Genomic DNA, 24,366 nt, shown 5'->3' with positions numbered 1-24,366 from the left:
GGGGTACCGAATTTTTTGACGTTGAGGATCAAAGGCACAGTGCAGGGGCAGCGTGTCTCAGTTTTGAGCGGACAGATGGGGCACAAGAGGCTTTCGAGCGCCTCAAACAGGTTACAATGCAAGGGCAGCGTGTCTCAATTTTGAGCGGACAGATGGGGCACAAGAGGTTTTCGAGCGCCTCAAACAGGTTATGAGCAGCACCCGGTGTAGACACTTCCAGATTTCACACAGCCCTTTGTACTTGAGTGTGATGCATCAGGGGAGGGCATAGGAGCAATCTTGATGCAGGGGGGACACCTAATAGCTTTCGAGAGCCGGAAGTTACTACCCCACGAGAGGTTGTACTCCATCTACGACAAAGAGATGCTAGCCATCATGCATGCACTAGCCAAGTTCATGCAGTACTTGGTGGGAAACAGGTTCCGAGTGAAGACAGACCACAATAGCCTCAGATTCTTCTTGGAGCAGAAGCAGCTGCAAGAGAGGCAACAGAAGTGGGTGAGCAAGCTTCAGGCATACGACTTTGACATTGAGTATGTCAAGGGTAAACACAATGTGGTAGCTGATGCGTTGTCCAGGAGGTCAGCCACCATTTCATTGATGAGCATTGCGCCAGATTGGAGGGCACAGTTGCTAGTAGAGTATTGCAAGAACCGATTTGCATGTGAGGTCCTTGATGGTGCAGTGACTGGTACAAGGTGATGAACGAGGTGATTTAATTTCGAGACCGGATTTATTTAGTACCCAACTCCCAGTTGAGGGAGAAGATCATGCAGGTTGCCCATGACTCACCGTTAGTTGGACATCAGGGGTCCACCAAGACATATAGGGCTATCAAGGAGCGCTTTTCATGGGGGGGGCCTTAAGGATGATGTTTTGAGGCACGTCCAGGAGTGTGATACATGCCAAAGGAACAAGGGAGCAGACACACCCTGTTGGGTTACTACAGCCTCTTCCTATCCCTGAGGGGAAATGGCAAAGCATATCGATAGATTTTTTTACTGGGTTGCCTATAGTCCATGGCGGTGGTAGACAGATTGACGAAGTTTCCCCACTTCTTCACTATTTCAGCCTGGTCTTCAGCCTCATATGTAGCTGAACTGTTTTTTACGGAGGTATTTCGGCTTCATGGTCTTCGAAGACCATTGTCAGTGATCAGGATAGCAGGTTCATGAGGGATTTTGGCAGGAGTTACTTAGACTGGTGGGTACAGAGCTCACCTCAAGTACTAGTTACCACCCCTAGATTGATGGGCAGACAGAGATCATGAACAAATGGATGGAGGGCTACCCAGACAACTATGTGACGGGCCATTAGAGTGCATAGATATGATGGTTACATTTGAGCGAGTACTGCTACAACACAATGTACCACATGTCCATAGGTATGTCCCCATTCAGAGCTTTGTACGGTTATGATGCATTATCTTTCGCTAATGTGATGTTTGGAGACAGCAAGGCCCCTAAGGCCAAGGATTGGTTTCAGGAGGGCCAAGATATTTTGTGGGCTCTCAAGGATAACCTACAAATTTCAACAAGAAGTACGAGTAGCTAGTAATATTTCAGCAACAAAGTAATATTTCATAAACAAATAGGAAGGAACAACAAGAGTTAGTTCAGCAGAAAATGAGCAGGAAATAGAAGGAACAACAAGAGATATTTCCACAGAAAATGAGCAGCAAATAGAAGGGACGACAAGAGATATTTCAGCAGAAAATGAATTGCAAATAGAAGGGACAACAAAAGATATTCCAACAAAAAATGAGCTGCAAATAGAAGGGACAACAAGATATATTTCAGAAGAAAATGAGAAAGGGAGAAGCTCTTGACTTCTTGTACTTGTCTTCACCAAAGCTATGATACCATGTTGAAAATTGATGTTTTGTGCTGAAACAATTACTTAAAATGAAACTTTTTCCAACTACAATATTGTTCTTCATTCTCTTGATATCTCATTGTATTTGTTTTTCTGCTGAAAATTTGATTTCTAATAGAACAATCTGGTTGGGTTTTCCCCTTGTGGGTTTTGCCTTGTTCATTCGACCTAAATTCTCTGTGTCTCATTGTGTTCTTGGTTGTCTTCTATCTTGCATACAGTTTATATGGTGTGTGTTCTATCAACTATCGCTTAATTGATATTGTAGTTGGAAGAAATTTCATTTTAAGTAATTGTTTCAGCATAGAACATCAATTTTCAACATGGTATCATAGCTTTGGTGAAGATAAGTACAAGAAATCAAGAGCTTCTCCCTTTCTCATTTTTTGCTAAAATATATTTTGTTGTCCCTTCTATTTGCAGCTCATTTTCTACTGAAATATCTTTTGTTGTCCCTTCTATTTGCAGCTTATTTTCTGCTAAAATATCTCTTGTCGTCCCTTCTATTTGCAGCTTATTTTCTGCTAAAATATCTCTTGTCGTCCCTTCTATTCGCTGCTCATTCTTTGTGGAAATATCTCTTGTTGTCCTTTCTATTTCCTGCTCATTTTCTGCTGAACTAACTCTTGTTGTCCCTTCCTATTTGTTTCTGAAATAATACTTTGTTGTTGAAATATTACCAGCTACTCCTACTTGTTGAAATTTGTTTGACTAAATCAAGATGTCTTCTTAATTTAAGAATGAAGAGAAGCTAGTTGATGATTTGAATTTCTTCGCTCGGAAGGCCGGATTGGATATGTGATGTACTGGAGTATGTTGAAGGAGAGGTAGCAAAACCAGCAAAAAACTCTAATGCTACCATAAAGCCCAGATACAAGAAAGGAGAAGTTAAGGCTAAAAAGATTATCCTTGATTCTCTTGGAGACCATCTCATCACCTATGTCTCCAACTTGAAGAAATCCAAAGAAATGTATGATAAGTTGATTGGAATGTATCAAGTGAATAACTTGAGCCAAATTCTTGCTTTGAAGAATCAACTCAAGGATATTAAGATGAACAGAGGAGAGACCATTCAAGCATACTTCATGAGGATATCTAAAATTAAAGATCAGCTGTCTACAGTTGGTGAAATTGTATCTGATAAAGAGCTTGTGTTGATTACAATTGGAGCTCTTTCTCCAGCTTGGGAAACTTTTATTACTACCATCAGCAACAGTGGCAAGTTTCCTTCATTTGATGAGGTCCTGGGAAAGTGTAGTCAAGAAGAGGCCCAAATAATTTCCAGAGGAAGAATCCCTAAGCATGAGGAGGGAGGACCTATTGCCTTTGTTGTCCAAGGCAAGAAGTAGAATGGAAGAAGAGGCCATCACTATTTGATAAATTTTGCTCCCAGATCCAACAGTTCCTTTAAATAGAATAGAGACTTGTCAAAAGTCCAATGCTACAATTGCACAAGCATGGTCATTATGCCCTTGAATGTCCAGAAAGTAGAAGAGCATCAAGATCCAACTATAACAATCGTACCAATAAATTTGATTATAGAAGAAGAAGAGAAGCTCTTTTTGCTCGTAAAGAAAGCTATCGTTCTTCAAGGAACCCAAAGTTGATAGTGGTGCCTCAAGGCACTTTACAGGTTATAAAGAAGTGCTCTCAAATTTGGTTGAGAGGGAGACAGATTTGAAAATCATTCTTAGAGATAATTCTACATATCCTATAAACACATTTGGTTTTGTTTATTTCCATCTATATCAAGGTAAAACTATGTCACTTCAAGAAGTTATATATGTACCTGGTTTAGAAAATAATCTTGTATCCATATCTGCTTTAGAAGATAAAGGAACGAAAGTTGTTTTTTATAAATAGTAAAGTTCTCACTTGGCCGATGAGATCTAGCATGAGAGATGCCTTCACTCTAGGTTCAAGATGTGAAGGTTTGAATAAGGTCAATGGAAGACTAATTCATGTGCTAATCCATGACAACAATCATCAAAGTGAACTTTCAGAGGTTCATTCATTTACACTATAAAACATTACCTCATGTGAGAAAGATGGTTTTTGGAATGTCGGAAATTAGAGCAGATCATGATGGAATTTGCCAAGGATGCGCAAGTGGAAAGCAAGTAAAGGGACCATTTCCTTCAAGCAAAAATAGAACTAATCAGGTACTTCATCTTACACATTCTGATTTATGTAGACCTATGCCTATAACTTCTCTTGGTGACTACTTCTATTATATAACCTTTGTAGATGTTTTTTCTTGCAAGACATGGATTTATTTTTTGAAAAATAAAAGTCAAGCATTTAACATGTTTAAAGACTACAAAGCTCTAGTAGAAAAAGAAACTAGAAAGCATATCAAAATCTTCAGATCTGACAATGGGGAAGAGTTCACTTCCAATGATTTCATTGACTTCTGAAAAGAAGATGGAATCAAGAAAGAGACCATTATCCCATATAACCCAGAACAAAATGGTGTGGCCAAAAGAAAGACCAAAATTATCATGGAAGTAGTCAAAGTTATGTTGCACGGTCATAAATTACCAAAGAACCTATGGGGAGAAGTTGTTAACACAGTTGTCCATGTCCAAAATAGATCTCTTCACCGTGTCCTAAACAACAAGGCCCCTGAAGAAGTTTTCACTAGTGAAAAGCCCGAGGTTGGGCACCTGAGGATCTACGGTTGTCCTGTCTACTTCCATGTACCAAAATAAAAGAGGAACAAGTTGGAAGATTCAGATAAGATAGGTATGTTTGTTGGTTATTGTGAGAATTGTAAAGGATACAGAATATACATACCTAGTCAAAAAAATATAGAGTTTAGTAGGGATGTAACATTTGATGAAGATACAACTCTTGGAAAGGCAAGAGACACTACTATTCCTCTTGCTAATGTTGATAGACAAGATGATGTATTTGAAATAAAAGAAGATCCTGAGGTTGAAACTAATCTTGTTAATGAACCCATGGAGGCCGTGGACCCCTTGGATCCTCCTCCCTGTGATCCTCCTGCTAGAAAAAAGACCATTATGGCTTCATGACACTCTACAAGATGTTGATAAACATGTTTCCCCAAAGAAACCTTTAGAGAAAGTAAGAAACCATGTCAGTTCCAGGGATATGTTATAACCATGAGCAACACTATTCAAGTTGAACCATGCACTTTTGAAGAAGTTGTGAAAGATCAAGTGTGGAAAGATGCAATGGCTGAAAATATGAGTCCATCATTCAAAATGATGTATGAGAAGTAGTTTCAAAACCTCAAGGTCAGTTTGTTGTGTCTTCTAAATGGTTGTATAAAATTAAGCATGGTGTTGATGGCACTATTGCAAAATCTCATGTTCCATGACAAGTCCAAGCACATTGAGATCAAATATCACTATATCCAGGATATGGTGCAGAGGGGAGCAGTGAGATTCCATCATATTGCTACTGATGATCAAATAGTTGAAATACTTACCAAGCCTTTGCCGAAAAGGAAGTTCTTGGTTTACAAAGAGCATCTTGGACTAGCGAATGTGACCCTTACTAGAGGGGGCGGTCATGGATAGCAAAGATGAGACTTGGTTGTGCGTGATCTTTATAAAGTGTTAACCCCCCCAAGCAGAGACTTGGTTGTGCATGATCTTTATCAAGTGGTAATCCCCCCAAGCAAAGATGAGACTTGGCTGTATGTGATCCTTGTCAAATGGTAATCCCCCCAAGCAAAGATGAGACTTGGTTGTGCATGATCCTTGTCAAGTGGTAATCCCCCAAGCAGAGACTTGGTTGTGCGTGATTCATTATAAGAATTAATCCCCCCAAGAAGAGATGAGACTTGGTTGTGCGTGATCCTTGTCAAGTAGTAATCCCCCCAAGCAGAGATCAGACTTGGTTGTGCGAGATCCTTGTCATGTGTTGGCAAGTGGTAATCTCCACAAGTGAATATAGGGTGATGGATGAATCTTCCCTATGATTATTCTTCTTGATTAGATTGTAACATCATTGCTCCAAAGCAAAGATCCTTGTTTCATAAAGAAACTCCTCCCTAGCTGAGAGGGAGTGTTGAAAATTGGCAAACTAAGAGATGAATTTCCTTGCATAAAATCTCATTTCTAACAATTCTAGAGTGAATTTCCAAAACAATAAAGTCATGTCTATCATTTCAAGCATGACTTTCCAAAAATAGCAAATCACCTTTCTTCAATTGGTAATCAAGTATAGATGATGGAAAATCACTTAACTTATCCTTAATCAATCTTAATTGTTCAATTTTTACTTAATCATCAATATTATTATTATTATTATTATTATTAGTACGATAGCATAATATTATTATCAAAATGGAAATACATGTCACCTTTCCTACTTGCCACTCAATCATGCCACCTTACACCTCTCTCTCTCCTTAACGGCACTCGTACCTCCCTCTCTCACTCAATGATGTGTTACTCTCCGTCTATTAATGGATTCGTTGCACTCCTCTTACACTTTCTTACACACATTAAAGACTCGTCATAAAAGATTCCTCTTACACACTCTTTAATGCATATGTTACACTCTCTCCTTCAAGGCATGTGTACCTCTCTCTTTATGGCATGAGTTACAAGGCATTCGTACCTCTCTCCCTAAATTGGCATATGTTACTCTCCCTCAAGGCATGTGAGTTACTCCTCCTTTATGACTCAAACTCCTTGCTCCTATATATATCTGCCTCATATCTTCACTCTTAGTCACTTGTGCATTGTAAGAGGAAAATTCGAACTTGTGAAAGAGAGAGTTGGAGAGACTAGAGAAGGATTGAGAGAGAGAGAGAGAGACTTGGAGAGTAAGAGCAAAACTTGGTGAGCCAAGGTGATTCCATGTTTGCATCAGTTGCTGCTATCTGAGACCTTCTAGCTACAGCTAGTATAGATTTGGGTGAACTTCTTCATTCTCTTGATATCTCATTGTATTTTGTTTCTCTGCTGAACAATTGATTTCTAATAAAAAAAAAAATCTGGTTGGGTTTTCCCCTTGTGAGTATTGCCCTGGTCATTGGATCTAAATTCTCTATGTCTCAACGTGTTCTTGGTTATCTTTTATTTCGCATATGGTTTATATGGTGTAATTGATATTGTTGTTGGAAGTAGTTTCATTTTAACTAATTATTTTAGCATAGAACATCAATTTTCAACATGGGACTCCATACCCTAAAGGAGAAGTCATCGGTAAAAGTCGCTTGATGATCAAACCTTCCTTTCTCCATACATTTTCCTTCTATATTTTTGGTCCCCTTCTCTTGGAGGACTAGGCTAGGGCATAGAGCAAAATTCATTAGAAAGGGAATTGGTGGATTCTAAGAGCATAGTCATCAAGCTTAGGGTCTTGTCTATAAGACATCAAAGTTTGACAAGCTTCCCATTGGCTTTCATCCATAGAAATTTGTGTCGTAGGTGTGCCCTAAAAGGAGAAGCCCTAGTTTGTGTTTCCTTGACTTGGCAACTACTTTGATGGTTGTATGAGCTTAGTATTCATTGGAATAAATCAAAAGAATTCCTTTCTTCTCCTTGCCTTGATCTCGGGAGCCCCTTTAACTGCAATATATCATGAAACCCTAGGTTTTGTGCAAGATTTCTCTAGGTTTCTTAAAGGGAGCGAAAGCCCTTTTAAAATTATTGAAACATCATATAGAGCTTCCTTTGAGAGACTTTTCCTTATCACCTAGTACCATAAACCATAGAATATCAATCAAAGGTGATTATCTATCTATCAAGACTCCTCACATTGGTGAAAGTTTGTAAAGAGTTGGGGACACTAGCTGAGGTGACAATGGGCCACTGTCCCATTGTTATCACTTAGTCTAGATTTTGAACCATAGGGTTTCCCTCCTTGGGGCTCGCTAGATTGTGTGGTAATAGGTTGTATAGGAATCTCAAGCTCAGGGCACGAGTACCAGTACAGTGACTAGTACGAGCAAAAGTGCAGGTGGTTAGGAGAGTTCACAGCACGTGGAGCAGCAACAAGATGAGGAGCTTGAAGCTCTACCCACCACAAGTGGGAGAAGGAATTACGAGTTGCTTCAGATATTGAGAGATGAGCAGGAGTTTGTGTGAGTTCCTAGATCAAGCATTAGGGACAAGAGACCACCAGAGAGATATTCCAAGTACAAGGTAATGAGTGAGCTTATTGACAGTGAGCCTTTCAGCTACCAAGAGGTTGCACAGCCTCAACTGTGACGGGATGCTATGGTGGAAGAGGACAACTGTGTTCCATGATTTAATACTCATTTAATGTGAGGACATTTAAAAATTGGTGTTTGAACACTTCTAGGTTTATGTTAAAATTGGCAACTAGGACCAAACTCCATGTGGGTCATCTTATTTATGGCAGCTGGTATTTTTCTTGGATCCCTCTCATCGAGAGGTGTAGGATTGATCTAAAGATCATCCGATTCCGATAAGTATTCATGGAGTTATGAATTTATTTGTTTTATAAGACAATTCGTCAAGGTCGGCCAGCAACCAAATAACCCCCACATGTGCTCAATGTTTTAGTATAAAAGGAGGTGACTTGATAGTCATTTCTACACACACTTCACTCTTGATTTCTCTCCACTTGTTATGGGTTTTAGTGGAAGAGAAATCTAAGAGAGGAAGCCCTATACGCTCATCTCTACAAGCCCTAGACGCAGTCAAAAAGGAAGCCTACATGCTTGATCCAAAATGGATCCATTTTTGCCTCTAGATCAAAGTCTTCAAATGCAGATGAATGTGGGATCAAGTTGAAGTGCTCGTCGATACGATTCCAACGGTGCGAACGGCACGTAAATCCAAGTTCGGATGGAGAAGTTAGAGCTAGTCAAAGTTTATGGAGAATTAGGGCAAAAAAGTCAAAAGTCAAAGGTCAACCAGGTCAACGATCAACCAAGTCAATGCCTACATCATCAAGGACACGTGTCACCCCGAGAATGAGCCACGGGTCCTAGATGATGTCAACAGAGGAGGTGACATGGCAGGTTGTGATTGGTTCATATGGGCCAATCTGGTGCTGACATGTGGCAGCCCAGATTTTGCCCAATTTGGCCTCATTTCCAAAATTTTGGGGATCAGGGAGGATCGAACCCCTGACCTCCCAGAGTGGCAATGTTTTCGCCGAAGGACCACACTGGACGGGCTACGATGGGACTTGTTAAGATTTGCGGTGAGGGTGTATTTACTTTGGATCAGGAATGGTTGCCAGAAAAAGGCCGGACGGTCAGGGTCAACCCCACGACTGCCAGACTTTTGATTTAATGTTATCGCATATATCCCACATTCACTGCAAATATCAACCACATATGGTATATTAATACCATACAAACCATGTATAACCAACGAAACAGCGGAGTAATATATCGCATATCCAATGTATAACGTAACCAAGGGCAGAATGGTCGGGCGGGAGTTTCAAACCCTTGACCTTCCAAAATTATATATATGCTATGACTTCGCATACCTCTGCTAACCAACATGTCAGCAGTTCAAGCTTGAAACAAAGCCAAACTAATTTTTAATAAACATTGCAAGTGCCAAACCCGCCATACCACTAGTGCGCAATCCGAGGTGGTTTTGCACAGGCCAAGCTGGTTTTTGCCCAACAAAGGGTGGTTTTGCAGGGACAAAGGTGGTTTTGGGCCATTCCAGGGGGTCTGGAGGTCACAGTGGCCAAATATGGTCGAGTTTATACTCGTTTGACTCGAAATTTCGAGCCGCAGTGGTGAGGTCCATTATCTTATTTGAGACTCTGTTTTCGAGCTCATACCTGTAATAGCATTTTGAAGACAAAATAAAGAGGTCAGCACTGGAAGCGAAAGGACCAAGAGACGTAGCCAGAAAGTCTGGTGAATTCCTTTATTAAATTTGGCTGTGTTGATGTGATTGAATGTGTTTTCAATTTGCAATCTTTTCGATCCGTTGCACTAAGTAACATAAGCAAATTCACACACAGTCTATAATACCTTTTTCATTAACGGATCAAGTGGTATCAAAGCAGCAAGGTTTTTAAGGTTTGACAAGTTTGTGTGAAGATTTGAATGCTTACTAGGTTGAGACTCAGACAAGGTGAAGTTGAACTTGTTGAGGCGAATCTAGAGATTGGAAGGGTCTTTTCACAAAGAAGGATGGCAGAAGAAATGCCACTTGGATCAGAATCTCAATTATTGGATAGTTTCATGACGATACGTGCAATGGTGCAAGAGATGTATCGTGAGTTTAAGAAGAACAAAGATGAAGGCACTTCATCACCTAAAGATCAAGAAGATAAGGGAAAGGGAGGAATGCTTCCTCCACCATCTCCTCCATCCTCACCATCATCGTCATCATCATCCTCTTCTTCTCATAAATCTAGTCCTTCTAAGAAGAAAAAGAAGAAATCCTCTTTGATCAAATTAGATGTAAAATTTGATTTGCCAATTTATGATGGAGAACTTAACGCTGAAAAGCGTGATAATTGGATAAGACAAATTGAAGTATATTGCAGGGTGCAGAAAGTTTTTCAGAAAGGAAGAAGATTCAGCTTGCTAGCCTTCGACTTGGAGGAACCGCACTTGTATGGTGGGAAGGCAAGGCACAAGCAGATCTCCAAAAGCATGGTCAAATCATTTCAACTTGGAATGAATTTGTTTCTGCTATTAAAAAGCAATTTTATCCTTTGGCTTAAATGCAACAAGCAATGATGAGTTGGAAAACACTACGTCAATTAAAAGGTCAAAGTGTTCAAAGTTATACTCAGGAATTCCGTAAGAAAGCTTTAACATTAGGCATATCATTTGACTCACCAGAGACATTGTTGAAATTCATAGGTGGTCTTCATAGTTATTTGAGGCATACCATACTTATGTTTAATCCAACTAGCTTAGATGATGTATCGGTTCAAGCAACTCATTTAGAAGCTAGAGGTAAAAATGTAACCCAAGATGTTGGGAAATCATCCAAACCTATTGAAAGCAAGAATAAAGGCAAGAAGAAACTTAAATGGAAGGAGAAGAAAACAAACACTGTGAAGAAAGATAAACCTTCATGCACTCATTGTAAGAAGGAAGGACACGATGAAGCACATTGATGGTCATTGCATCCGAAATTGAAGCCTAAGAAGTTTGTGAGTAAAGAGCGAAAGAATGTTGCTGCTATTCAAAAGGACTTGGGATCAGATTCAGGTGACGAGACAACGGTTACAGCTACAGATATAAAAGCTAAAGATTCTAAAGCATCTACAAGTACTTCTTTGCATTCTGTTGATACTTTATTTGATAGTGGGTTACAAGTTAATTTGATTTCTGAACCAATTGTAAAGAAGTTGGGCCTAGAAACAAAACCTCATAAAAAGCCATATCCATTAGGTTGGGTGTGTGATAAAACTAAGCTACAAGTTACCAAACAATGTAAACTTTGTTTTGCTACTGGGTCAAAGTTTGTAGATGAGGTTGAGTTAGACATAGTCCCATTAGATATATGTGGAATTGTATTAGGAAGTCCATACTTGTACGATAGAAATGATATCTTCTATCGAACTAAAAATAAGTATCAACTCACTAAGGATGGAATTGAATATATTGTAAGGGCTCATAAACTCAAAGATAACTTCTCTCTCATAAATTCAGGACAGATGAAAAGAATTGTAAATTCAAGTAAACAATTTTTACTTATGATTGTATAAGCAAAGGATATTGATAAATCCGATGCATTCCAAGGCTGTAATCCTAGACAGAAAGCAGATCTAGTTAAAGTTGTTTCCGATTATGATATTCTGTTTCAAGAGCCTAAAGGGCTTCCACCCAAGCGAGAGATAGAACATGAGATTTATTTGCAGCAAGATGCTCCATTACCTAACATTGGAATGTACAGATTATCAACTCTAGAGAATGCAAAGATAAAGAAGTAGGTACAGGAGTTGCTCGATCAAATGTTTATTCGACCAAGCACATCACCGTGTGGATCACCTATTGTGTTAGTGCGAAAGAAAGACGGTTCATGGAGAATGTGCATTGATTTTAGAGCATTAAATAAAATCACAATAAAGAATCGTTTTCCTCTTCCTCGTATTGATGATTTGTAAGATCAGTTAAAAGATGCAGTTTATTTCTCTAAATTGGACTTGCGAAGTGGCTACCATCAGATCAGAGTTGCACAACAAGATGTATGGAAGACTGCTTTCAAAACAAAGCAAGGACTCTATGAATGGATGGTTATGCCTTTTGGCTTAACTAACGCTCCAGCAACATTCATGCGAGCCATGAATGATGTATTTAGACCATTAATTGATGATTTTGTAATAGTCCCTTTAGATGATATTCTTGTTTTCAGTAGAACATGGGATGAACATGTAAAGCATGTAAAGCAGATTTTAGATGTTTTGAAAAGAGAAAACCTCTATGTAAAACTGTCGAAATGTGAATTTGGCAGAACATCTTTGAATTATTTGGGTTATATTGTAGGGGGTGGTGAATTGAAGATAGATCCCTCTAAGGTTGAATTCATTGTAAATTGGAGAAAGTTTATTGCTAAATTTTCTTTGATTGCAGCTCCTTTACATGCTTTGACAAGTGTGAAACAGGTGTTTCAGCGGGGAGGCAAACAGCAGAAAGCCTTCGACACATTGAAAGAAAGGATCAGTACAGCGCCAGTACTAGCACTACCAGATCTTCAACTTCCATTTGAGATCGAGACAGATGCAAGTGAATATGCCATGGGGGCAATGTTGATGCAGCATAGAAAACCTATATGCTTTCATTATGAGACATTCACATCAGCGGTAGTTAACTATCCTACATATGATAAAGAATTGTATGCATTAGTTTAGAGTGTTAAAAAGTGGAAACATTACATAATGGGTAAAGAAACAATCATACACATAGATCATCAACCACTTCAATATTTACACTCACAAACTAAATTGCAACAATCACGACATTACAGGTGAATGGGTTTTCTACAACAATTTCATCTTGTTATCAGATATAAGAAGGGCATACATAATAAGGTTGCAGACATGTTTTCTAAACCAATCATAAATGCATCCACAATACTTGAGCATAATTCAGTAATACAAGAAAGTTACATTGACCAATATGCTCAAGACACAGAGTTTAAGGATGTATATGCAACTTTAAGTCATGGCAAGCAGGTAGAAGAAATGGATTATTTCATAAAGGATAAACTCTTATATCATTTGGGAAAGTTATGCATTCCACAAACTGAAAGAGTTAATATAATTCGAGAAGCACATACTTCTCTCATATCAGGTCATTTTGGTGTAAGTAAAACAGTTGCACAATTACAAAGATTCTGCTATTGGCCACAAATGAATGAGACAGTTTCTAGATATATTAAAGGATGTACTATGTGTGCTACAGGCAAGCCAAGTAATAGAAAATTAGGCTTGTATACTCCACTTCCAATTCCTTCTCGTCCTTGGGAAAGTGTTTCCATGGATTTTGTTGGGGGATTGCCAAAGTCTAGAAAGGGTCATGATTATTTGTATGTAGTTGTGTATAGGTTCAGTAAGATGTGTATTTCGACACCATGTAATAAACAGGTCACAGCAGAACAAACTGCAAAGTTGTTATTTCAAAATGTATGGGTCCATTTTGCGTTGCCCACTTCTATTGTATCCAATCGAGATTCTCGATTTGTCGGGAAATTTTGGTCAAGTCTATGGGAGTTAATGGACACAAAGTTAAAGAAGAGAACAGCATTTCATCCGCAAATAGACGGTCAGACAGAAGTGGTCAATAGGACAGTGATACAGTTGCTTCGAGGATATTGCAACAAGCATCTCAAACTTTGGGATGAGCATTTGTGTTATGTGCAACATGCTTACAACCATGCAAAACATTCTTCTACTCAGAGATCTCCTTTTGAGACTTGTTTTGGTTTTATACCAAAGTCTCCCTTGGATTTTGTCTTTGGTAAAGACATAGCAGTTGATGGACACAGTGATGTGGACAAAGCGACCAAGTTCATTAAAGAAATCCAGGAAATTCACCAGGCAGTACAGGAACAGCGAGAAAGAAGCCAAGCAAAGTATAAGGCGCGACATGACAAGCATCGAGTTGAGTATAGTTTTCAAGTTGGTGATCAAGTCTAGTTGTACATCAGCAAAGAAAGACTGCAAGGGGAAGGTAAAAAGTTGAAACCAATTAGATATGGTCCTTTCAAAGTACTTGACAAATTTGGTGAAAATGCTTTCCGCCTAGATCTACCAGCTTATATGCAAATCTATTTTGTCGTAAATGTTGAAAACTTGCAATTGTATGAGCCTTCATTGATTGAAGATCCCGGAGAGCAAGGTCAGCTACCTTCCATTGAAGATCTTTTGCCCAAGTATCTCAATGAGCTACAAGAGGACACAGTTCTTAACAGGAGAATAAGGACTTCATGACGGGGAAATGTTGAGTATCTTTGAGTGGGACTCAAAGGTACAAATCCAAGTAAAGCACGATGGATAGAGATTGGAAAAGTGAAGGAAATTTATCCCCACTTAGTCGACAACTAGAACCAAATTTTGGTGGTCCAAAAGCTTCCAGTGGGGAGGAGTGATCCAAAATGGATCAAGTTTTGCCTCGAGATCAAAGTTTTCAAATGCAGATGAAAGTGGGATCAAGTCGAAGTGCTCGTCGATGCGATTCCAACAGTGCGAACAGCGCGTAAATCCCAATGCGAATGGAGAAGTTAGAGTCAGTCAAAGTTTATGGAGAATTAGGGCAAAAAAGTCAAAAGTCAAAGGTCAACCAGGTCAACAGTCAACCAAGTCAATGCCTACGTCAACAGGGACATGTGTCATCCCGGGAATGAGCCACGGGTCCTGGATGATGTCAGCATAGGAGGTGACGTGGCAAGTTGTGGTTGGTTCATATGGGCCAATCCAGCGCTGACACGTGGCAGCCTAGATTTTGCCCAATTTGGCCTCATTTCCAAAATTTTTGGGATTAGGGAGGATCGAACCCCTGACCTCCCGAAGTGGCAACAGTTTCGCCAGAGGACCGCACTAGATGGGCTACGATGGGACTTGTTAAGATTTGCGGTGAGGGTGTATTTACTTCGCATCGGGAATTGTTGCCAGAAAAAGGTTGGACAGTCGGGGTCAACCCCACGACTGCCGAACCTTTGATTTAATGTTATTGCATATATCCTACATTCACTGCAAATACCAACCACATATGGTATATTAATATCATACAAACCATGTATATAACCAACAGAACAGCAGAGTAATATATCGCATATCCAATGTATAATGTAACCAATGGCGAAATGGTCGGGCGAGGGTTTTGAACCCTTGACCTTCCAAAATTATATATATGTTATAACTTCACATACCTCCGCTAACCAACATGTCAGCAGTTCAGGCTTGAAACAAAGCCAAACTAATTTTTTAATAAAAATTGCAAGTGCGGAACCAGCCATACCACCAGCACGTAGTCCGAGGTGGTTTTGCACAGGCCAAGGTGGTTTTTGCCAAACAGAGGGTGGTTTTGCAGGGACAGAGGTGGTTTTGGGCCATTCCAGGGGGTTTGGAGGTCACATTGGCCAAATATGGTCAAGTTTATACTCGTTTGACTCGAAATTTCGGGCTAAATGTAGTGGTGAGGTCCATTTTCTTATTTGAGACTCTGTTTCGAGCTCATACCTGTAACAGCGTTTGAAGACAAAATAAAGAGGTCAGCACTGGAAGCGAAAGGACCAAGAGACGTAACCAGAAAAGTCTGGTGAACTCCTTTATTAAATTTGGTTGTGTTGACGTGTCTGAATGTGTTTTCAACTTGTTTATGTGTTTATGTTATTTGCAAACTTTTCGATCCGTTGCACTAACTAACATAAGCAAATTCACACATAGTCTATAATACTTTTTTCATTAACGGATCAACGCTGCCCTATACGCTGGTCTCTACAAGCCCTAGACACAGTCAAGAAGGAAGCCTACATACTGCCCTATACGCTGGTCTCTACAAGCCCTAGCTACAGTCGAGGAGGGCTACTATGAAGCCCTAGCCGCAGGCCACTTCAAGTGATCGAATTGATGGATGGAGGGCCAAGGATCTAGGGCCGAGAGGGCAGGCTACTAGGCTTAGTAGAGGGAAGCAAAACGCTGGAATTTGAGTGGCTGTTTGGGCACGTTGAGGAGGTTGAAAGCTACAGCAAGCTAGGTCGCAGGCCATAGCAAGTTGTTGGAGTTATTCCATGGCTGCATTGAAAGGATAACGTGGCATGGGAGGAGCCTCTTCAAGGCTGGCCGCTAGAGAGCTAGTCTTGTTGTGTGTTGGGTGCAGTCACAACAGCGACAATGGGACAGCAGCACAATGGAACAGCAGCAACAATAGGACAGCAGCAATGTGCACTAACAAACAAGGTTGGAGCAGCATGCCAAAGTGTGAAGATTGTTGATGATAAAGGCTGCCCAGAATACATGGAATAGTATGACAGCAGTATGGCAAACATGGAATAGCAATGTCACTAACAATGGGACAGCAGTGCTAGTAGTATGACAGCATGGTAAATGGGACAACAAGGCTATGATGCTTGTTGGATTGTTGTAGGTTACAATGGGATAGCAACAATGGTGCAGCAAGCACATGATGGCACAACGGGACAGCAGCAACAGTAAGGTGCAGCAAATGCAATCATGGTGGAGCATGGTAGATGGGACAGCAAGGACATGGTGCTTGTTGGGGCATGGTACTTGGGACAGCAAGCTATGACATGGTACAGCAATGCTACAATGGGACAGCAGCAAGCACGGTGTTGCAAACACAATGGAGCAGCATGATAAGCAAGGTGCAACAAGCACATGGTGACAAGCATGGTGCAGCTACCACATGGGACAACAGTATGGCAACATGGTGCAGCAATGGCACATGATGCAGTACAGTGATGGGTACAGTCATGATTGGTGAAGCATGATGAGATGCAGCATAGTGATGATGGGTGCAACATGGTGCAGCACAGTGAGGTGCAGCATGATGATGAGGAGCAGCACAATGATGGGTGCAGCAAGGCAATGGAGTCACCTTGGAGAATCAGTTGAAGCAGCACGTCTTCAACTAAGTTCAACTACCTCATGTATCATCTTCTTAGAGATGATCTATGCTCTTATTTAGATAAGTCAACGTGTTGACTTCTATTATATATGTACTATCTCTCTCTCTCTGCTAAACTATTGAAGAACATATAAGAAGAATTGATCAAGGGTTTCCCCACATTGGGGTTTGTCCCTCGCTAGCGCCACATCTTGTGTCCTCTTGTCTTTGCTTGGCTTCTGCGATCTATGTTTATGTTCTATCTGCAATTTACTTTAATGCTGATGTGATTGTTAATCTGGAAAAGATATTGAGCTAACTGTGAAAATTGAAATAAATTGCTCTAAGCATAGAACATACCTAAAATTAACAGTTTATAACCTTAATAGTCATGCCATGCTCAAGCTATCCTAGAATCATCCTATCCTTCCTAATATCTTCCACTCTCATCCTATCCATCCGCTACTAGAATATGCCATGGCGTCAGCTATACAAAGATAAACATTCATAGACATCAAGGATGACAGCGTCGACCCGATTTCCCAGTGGGCATACAGCAGTCATCATCACACGTCTAGGGGAGCATGTCTCGCACAGTCCTCCCATGACTCTAGGTTTTGAAGGATAAACGATGGGCAGCACCTCCACCCCTCCTAGTAGGACCAAGGTCAACACCTTATCATGGAATCTCATTGAGTCTCAATTGTTCTTGGAGTTTTGTCATCACGTGTTCAGTTTGGTAATGATACTATCTGCAATGCAAACACTTGTCTACACATTATAGCATATGCATCAAAATATTCGAAACAATTTGTATTCACAATAGTTTCTACGCATTCCAAATGTGTTGTTATCTACGATATTGATCTTTGAGTTCATATAATATATTTGGCTATGTTTAGCCAATGCATCTATAAATTCGTTTTCATATTAAGTAGTCAAGTGTAGTCATTCTTTTTCTATCACATCTATAACATAATTCATAATTCATATTAGTATCATGTACTAGCAATGTTAAGAAAATAATAGACTTCATTCTAGTATCCATGTACTGGCAATGTTAAGCAAATAACATATTTTATATTGGTATCCATGTACCAACAATGTTAAGCAAATAATTTGAAATTATTCTTACAAGAAATCTTTCATAGTTATAGAATAGTTCAAAATCATAATCTCAAGTATCTCGCCAAAATAAAGTAAAGATATACAAATAAGGTTTTAAGTGCTTCAAAATCAAAATAAGTTGGGGTATTTCTGGCATATGGTATTTATATTTTCCCAGGTAGTCGATCCAGGACTATATTTGTCCCACTAGACCTTAACTTTGTCTGGCAAGCGATTCCTGAGTTGTCGAACCCTATGTTCCAGTATACGTAATGGTTCGACCGAAATGGTTCCTTCGTCTAATACCAGCAATTCCTTCCATTGAAGGTTATGTGATTTGTCAACTATATAATGTGAAATTCATTTTTAACAATTAACCAAAATCTAGAATTGTACCCTAAATTTGTCAATCCAGACAGTAACATTCTAAAGCAAAATTTATCAATTTGCTAGTGAATACTTACCTGGAACTCTTTGTTTGAAGATGTTTTTGACCCATTGTGGCTCCCGCTCCCATTACCATTTGTCAACTATATAATGTGAAATTCATTTTTAACAATTAACCAAAATCTAGAATTGTACCCTAAATTTGTCAATCCAGACAGTAACATTCTAAAGCAAAATTTATCAATTTGCTAGTGAATACTTACCTGGAACTCTTTGTTTGAAGATGTTTTTGACCCATTGTGGCTCCCGCTCCCATTACCAAATCGCCCTTTTTCCTCCCAGCCTATTTGGGGTCTACCTATACGGTCCCCAGATCCAAAAGACTTCAAATAGAGATCTTCTAGCCCCTGTGCCCAAAACTCCAAGAACAATCAAGCTCAATATCCCTCTTTGTCTGTGACTGTTAGAATTTCTACTCTGTCTCTGTAAAAATCAAAACAACTCCCTTTTTTAATAACCCCCTTCCTCTATTTATACAAGCACCAGGTCCTTTCTCTCTTCACTGCCCTTGTCTCTCCACCATTCATGCATACAACCTTCTCGGCCCTTCTCCACTACTTGCCACCTGGTTATCCTTTCTAACTTTTAGTCCCCCTGCCTTCTTTGTATTAAGTTGTGTGTGTGTGTGTATATATATATATATATATATATTGAATGCCTCATGAAATGTATTTAAAATAATTGGGTTAATTGATTTGACGTCGTCGCCTTTGGTTGACAACCGAGTCTTTACTTTAGATATCCTGTTTGAGTTATATTTCCCCTTAAACTTTTTATTATATTTTCTTTTGATTATATAATGCCTATAATATGGTTTCTTTTTACTTAATATCATATATATATATATATATATATATATATATATAATTTCTTTTGGTTTGTGTAACAAATTAATATAGATATTATGATTCCCTTTTTATACAATGTATATTATGTTCCATTTTATTTTGTATAATCTATTGTATTTACCTTTCATTTTATATAATCCATTGTATTTACCTTTTATTTGTATGATATATTCTAGTTATATATTATGATGGTGATACCTACATTAAGTACCCCTACTCAAAACATTCATTATATTCTAATGACTTAAGTATTTACTCAGTACTTCCATAATTTATTCATTACCCTATACTTGGACATTTTTCATAATTAGTTAGTACGTATATTAGTACAGTACATGTGATGTATGCATATGTAACTATCATATGCATGTCTCGTATGCATGCTAATAATAATGTTCTATCCGTAATTTGAGATTGTCATTACAACAACTCCATCATGTTGAATGAAGTTTGGGGGGTGGTGCCTAGAACGTTGGACAGAGCAATGGTTGGTTTCCTCTAGATCTACAATATCAAGCACATTGTAGATGTTAGTTTTTGGTAGCATCGGAAGTGCTCTAACCTTCAAAATTGGTAGAGAGGCTAAGGCACATAAGTTCTAATGAACCCATAAAACGTTTGGTGAAATTCCACCCAGATTGTATTTTATTAAATTAATTAATATTTTAATGGAGTAAATAAGTCTAAACTTAGGTAAATTAAAATATTAATGGGTATTAATCAAAATGTGGGTGAGAATGATCTAGAAGGCAGATCAAGTCATGTTTTAATCTTAGTCGTTGATTAGAGACTTAATCTCGGTCGTTGAAGACTCAATAGGAAAAGTATAAAATGGAGGCTTGCGGTTCATTTGAAAACACACAAAGAGATTGAGGAAATCGATTTTCTGAAGTGAGAAGTTCTCAGGAGAAAAATCGATTGGGGAGATCTTGCAACTGAGGGGCAGAGAGAATCTGGGAGAAGGACTTTCCGGAAAATACAGAACAGAGAGGCGAAGAGAGCTTGTAGAGAGGCAGCGCAGTAGTCGGGAGAACTGACGCAGAAAAGTTGCCTGACACGTAGAATCCAAAACTGCCGGAACAGCGGAAACTGTTGGGAACTGTTGGAACTGCCGAGAACTGTTGGAACTGCCAGGAGAGTTGACGCAGAGGCAGCGCAGTAGCTGGGAGAGTTGATGCAGAAAATTTGTCTATCACGCAGAACTGCCAGAACTGTTGGGGATTGCCGGAATTGCCGGGAATTGCGGGAATTGCCAAAACAGCCGGGATAGCTGACGCAAAGGGCAAAGAAGGTGATGCAGGGCTGACGCAGAGCTAGCGCAAAAATAGTCGAGGTTAGCCAGTCTTATGCCCGATCAGCCGGAATTCTGTCGAGTGAAGTGAGGTAAAACTCACTCATATTTTCTGCCAGTATTTTCTCTGTAAAGGATTGCTAGATGACCATCGTAGAGTTGTATTCAGATATTTCCCCTGCATAATAATAAACCCTCAGAACTGCCGCACGGTTTTCCCGCATTGGGTTTTTCCGGGGACTATTGTGTCCAAAAATAAGTGTGTTCTATGTATCTTGTTCTTTGCTCTGTTTTCTATTTCATGAGATCAAATATTTAATTAGCGTAGGCTGCAAAAGTAATTTGCTTCAGTATTCAGAAGAATAACTTGATGAATGTAACTTGAAAATCAAGCAGATGAAGTAGATTCAGATTTGCTGCAGTAGGGGTACCTTCAAGTCTAGAAATTTTCACATGGTATCAGAGGATTGATTTTGAAACGGGAAGAGCAGATCCAGTGCTGAGCAGTGAGGCTGAAAGTTGCACTTGGCAACAATTCGAATCCCCTTGAAGGGATTGCGCGGTCCTTGCCAAGAAGCAAATCCAAGGAAATCTCTCTTTAAGTGAGACGACAAAGGGGTACGATTCCCAATTCGTGAGTTTGCAGGGAGTGATGTAGAGCCTCAGTGCAGTGCTTGAAGGGCACATTTTCTACCGACGCAGAAATCCACTGGAAAAGAACGAAGACACGTAGAAGGGGAATTTTCTCCTCAGAGAACTTTCCGCCAGAAAGTTCAAATTTCTCACTTGCTGAGCAGTGATTAGAGAAATCAGTTCGACAGTTGGGTGACATAGCATCGCATGGGCTCAGAGATCAAGACAGGTTGGAAAGAGCCTCCAACTATGTCACATGGAATACCATAATCTTAGATGTTCTGGAGGAACATGATCTCGAGGGCTACGTCAATAGTGTTGTAGTTGTTCCTTCTAACAACGATCAAAAGAAGAAGTACAAGGCCGAGCAGGGGAAGACAAAGAGGCTCATTCTCGATGGAGTTCGAGATCATGTGGTCTCACACTTGCAAGGAAAGGCTAGAGCCCGAGAGATGTGGAAAGTCTTGTCTTCTCCATATGAAGGCTCTTTCGAACAGCGAAAGATGTATTTGGAGTAGAACTTGCAGCGGACTTTGATGCAGAAAGGAAAAGGGTTGAACCTCTATCTTCAGCGTCTTCAGGACACTAGAGACCAGCTTGTTGTAGTGAGGTCCACTCCTCAGCCAACCGCGATGGTGAGGATAACCCTGAATGGAGTCTCAAATGAATGGCAAGTTTTAGTCCAAAGCATATAGGGCAGAGAAAAACTACCTTCATCGGAGGAGATGTGGGCGGATCTTCAACAGGAAGAGTTAAGGAGGGACCTAGTGCAGGTCAACCTCAGTGGCAGTAGTGAGAGTGGCACAAAGATGAAGGAGGAGGAGGAGAACACAACTCTAGCATCGAAGAGACAGCAGAAGCCAAAGTGAAAGAAGGACATTTTGAAGGTGAACTGTTTCAGGCAAATTTTGATGCAGAAAGGAGAAGGGATGAACCTCTATCTTCAGCGTCTTCAGGACACTAGAGACTAGCTTGCTACACTGGGGTCCACTCCTCAGCCAACCGCGATGTGAGGATAACCCTGAATGGAGTCTCGGATGAATGGCAAGCTTTCGTCCAAAGCATATTGGGCAGAGAAAAACTACCTTCATGGGAGGAGATGTGGGCGGTTCTTCAACAGGAGTTAAGGAGGGACCTAGGGAAGGTCAACCTCAGTGGCAGCAATGGAAGTGGCACAAAGACAAAGGAAGAGAAGGAGAACGCAGCTCTAGCATCTAAGGGATAGCAAAAGCCGAAGCGAAAGAAGGACATTTCGAAGGTGAAATGTTTCAGTTGTGACAAGTTGGGCCACTATGCATCCTAATGTCCTTTGAAGAAAAAGGACAAGGATGAGAAACATGATCCTAAAGCTACTTCAGCAAATATTGACGAGGATGAGTTTGCCATGAGTGCCCATGCATCTACAGGGGGGTGATGGGCGATATTGAGTTGTAGTCGGGAGGACTACATGTGGGCAAGATCCTTGAGGAGTCCACCTCTTGGATCAATTCCTTGCTACGAGCGCCCAAGATTTAGCGGTAGCTAGATGGACTTAGTGTCAGATGATGCAGTGGAGTGTTTGGAGGACAGATGCAGTCGCTGGGGACCAGGGACTGATCAGTGCAAAGCAAGGTTGGACACAGTGCAGTTGGCACAGTGGCAATGCTAGCAAAATAGTAGATGCAGCCTTTTAGAGGGAGTTGTAGCACAGAAGCAGCAGTGGCAATGGCAGTGTCATGGGCAGCAATACAGTAGCAACAACAGCGCAGCGTTGGTGGCAACAGCAGTGCAGAAAAGAGGTGCTTCAGAAACAGAGCAGCATGCAAGTGGACATTGTTGCTAGAGCGCTTTCCTCGCTAAGAGGGAGTGTTAGTTTTTGGTAGCATCGGAAGTGCACAAACCTTGAACATTGGTAGAGAGGCTAAGGCACATGAGTTCTAAAGAACCCAGAAACCGTTTGGTGAAATTCCACCCAGGTTGTATTTTATTAAAATAATTAATATTTTTAATGGACTTCCTAAGTCTAAACTTAGGGAAATTAAAATATTAATGGGTATTAATCAAAATATTGGTGAGAATGATCTAGAAGGCAGATCAAGTCATGTTTTAATCTTAGCCATTGATTAGAGACTTAATCTCGGTTGTTGAAGACTCAACAGGAAAAGTATAAAATGGAAGCTTGGGATTCATTTAAAAACACACAGAGAGATTGAGAAAATCGACTTTCTGAGGTGAGAAGTTCTCAGGACGAAAATCGATTAGGGAGATCTTGCACCTGAGGGGCAGAGAGAATCCGGGAGAAGGACTTTCCGAAAAATACAGAACAGATAGGCGGAGAGAGCTTGCAGAGAGGCAGCGTAGTCGCTAGGAGAGCTGACGCAGAAAAGCTACTTGTCACGCAAAATCCAGAACTGTCGGAACAACCAAAATTGACAGGAATTGCTAGAACTATCGGGCACTGTTGTAACAGTCGAGAGAGCTGACGCAGAGGCAGCACAGTAGCCGGGAGAGATGACGCAGAAAAACTACCTATCACGCAGAATCCAAAACTATCGAAACTGTCGGAACAACAGGAGAGTTGACGCAGAGGGCAGAGAAGGTGACGCAGGGTTGATGCAGAGCCAGTGCAAAAGTAGCTGGGGTTAGCTAGTCTTGTGTCAAATCAACCGGAATTCTGTCGAGTGAAGTGAGGTAAAACTCACTTAGATTTTCAAGTAGTATTTTCTTTGTAAAGGATTGCTAGATGAGCATCCTAGAGTTGTATTCAAATATTTCTCCTGCATAATAATAAACCCTCATAACTGTTGCACCGATTTTCCCACATTGGGTTTTTCCGGGGACTATTGTGTCCAAAAATAAGTGTGTCCTATGTATCTTGTTCTTTGCTTTGTTTTCTGTTTCATGAGATCAAATATTTAATTAGTGTAGGCTGCAGAAGTAATTTTCTTCAATATTTAGAAGAATAACTTTATGATTTAAAAATCAAGTAGGTGAAGTAGATTCAGATTTGCTGCAATAGGGGTTCCTTCAAATCTAGGAATTTTCACAGTAGATGGTAGTGTAGAAAAGTTCAAGGCTAGGTTCATCGCCAAGGGGTTCTCTCAGAAACAGTGAATAGATTATAAGGAGATCTTTGCTCCCATGGCCAATTATTCTTCCATTAGGGTCATAATCTC

At 40.1% G+C, this 24,366-nt stretch overlaps 1 protein-coding gene across 2 annotated transcripts in view; it reads right to left on the bottom strand.

Annotated features, from left to right (window-relative positions):
* Positions 1-24,366, bottom strand: part of LOC149153498 (uncharacterized) — a 425,412-nt gene that overhangs the window by 305,282 nt on the left and 95,764 nt on the right. The window lies entirely within an intron of this gene.

The sequence above is a fragment of the Pinus tabuliformis genome, chromosome 9, assembly GCF_031772625.1.
Source record: "Pinus tabuliformis cultivar Carrire ecotype Pingquan chromosome 9, CPIR1, whole genome shotgun sequence".
NCBI classification, from domain to species: domain Eukaryota; kingdom Viridiplantae; phylum Streptophyta; class Pinopsida; order Pinales; family Pinaceae; genus Pinus; species Pinus tabuliformis.
Note: the sequence above shows the minus strand (reverse complement) of the source record. Positions and strands in the feature narration are given on the sequence as shown.